The sequence below is a fragment of the Poecilia latipinna genome, unplaced genomic scaffold (assembly GCF_001443285.1).
Source record: "Poecilia latipinna isolate Pla-1442-1.1 unplaced genomic scaffold, P_latipinna-1.0 Scaffold2847, whole genome shotgun sequence".
Lineage (NCBI taxonomy): Eukaryota > Metazoa > Chordata > Actinopteri > Cyprinodontiformes > Poeciliidae > Poecilia > Poecilia latipinna.
Window position 1 is genome coordinate 49,054 of NW_015115463.1, and position 1,714 is coordinate 50,767.

Genomic DNA, 1,714 nt, shown 5'->3' on the forward strand with positions numbered 1-1,714 from the left:
TTCTTTTTTTAACACAATAATCAACAACCTTTTGTTGGTCTGATGCAAAAAATCCCATTGAAGTACATGGAAATTTGTAGCTGCAATGTGGGGGGGGGGGAAGGGGGGGGGAAATTGGGAAATAATTTTAGGAGAACCTTGCGTGTATCTTTGTGAAGCTCTGCAAGTACAGCACAGGCAGGACTATGAGTTGGAGCTTCTCCAACTCTAATTTTGGCCTCTGACATAAGCTGTAGAACAAATTAAAACCTAAAGATCTCAAGTAGGCGTGCATGTCTTCTCATGCCTGATAGAAAAGTTGCATCTGGCTGACACCGGGTTTGCTTTGTGTCATGAGAAAAACAGCAGGTCTGGGACTTCAGAGGAATTAACTCATATCCTTTGCATAACATCTGGAAAGCTCCACTTGAGTTTCAGTGTTGACACCCTTCCTCTGCTTGTCCTCAATTTAAACTCAGCCCTACACAAACACCTTTTCAGTTCAAGTGCTTCAACAAGGCTATAAATCTGTAATATACCCTTAGAGCCTCAAGACAATGACCTACACATCATGTTTGATAACAAGTGGATCCTAAATGCTTAAATGCATTCACATGGTTTATTACTGAGGATGAGTGGCACGTCTTATCAGCTGCTTCTCTACTTGGTCCTCAGAAGTGAATTTCTGGGGAGCGTTTTGTGAAACGGGGATGTAAGGCGCTTTGTTGGTTTAAAGGAGAGACAAAATCAGGGTCAAAGGGGTTCCTTCCTGTTTGTTTTTTTTTTTTTCTTTTACATCAGAACCAACATTCAAGATAGTGAAGTAGATTGGCGAGATAAGAATAAAAAGCAAAAGATCCATTACTTTTGTTGCGTGCGGCTTTGATGTCGGATTGAGGAAATCCCCACCGAATAAACAACTTTTTCCACACGATTTTCGTCCCACATTTGTGGTGAAATTTGACGTAGAAGTAATAGAAACTCTCACTGCTCTTGACTTGAGTTGCACAAATTAAATCTTGACAGCGCAAATCCATTTTCGTTTCTCGCTTTTCGACGTTCGTCCTCGAGCATTTCTCGTGCAGTGGAGTTGGCTGTGAGGTCAACTTCTGAAAAGATTTCCTTATTTCCCCTCCCCCCCCCACCCCCCTCCCCAGTGTCTCGATAGTCACTAAAAACACATTAGTATCATCTTGACTCGACTCCTCTCTGCAGGAACCAAATGGCTCCTGGGTTGATCCGAGATCTGTCTCCAGAGAAACCAAACAGCTGAAATGAGTTATGTGTGCGGAGGCCCCGCGGAACCGCGGGGGAGCCTGGCTGCCGTGCAACGAGATTTCCCCCTCAGCGATCCCTGCAATTGGGTCATACAGAAGGCTGAATTCTGATTTCATCAACTAGTGTCTGAGCATTTTGCAAGCCGTGCCCTGTGGCTGCATTTGGATTTGCCCTCTGCATCGACTCATTGAAAATGAAATTTCAGTGTTGTGAAATTGGTCAAAGTTGTGCAGCTACAGTGATGTGATTTTTTTCTTTTTTTTTCTTACCATTGCCTAAAAGCATGCAGGTTAGCAGTTTGTCTAATGTTTAACTATATTAATTTTACACCTTCTGCTCTTAGCAGTTTGCACCAAAAGCGTAAACAATGAGCAACACTAGTGTCATTTTTTTTTTACAGTAAAGTTGGTGTACATTTTGTACATTAAAAGATATACTTCAAAGTACAAAAAAAAAA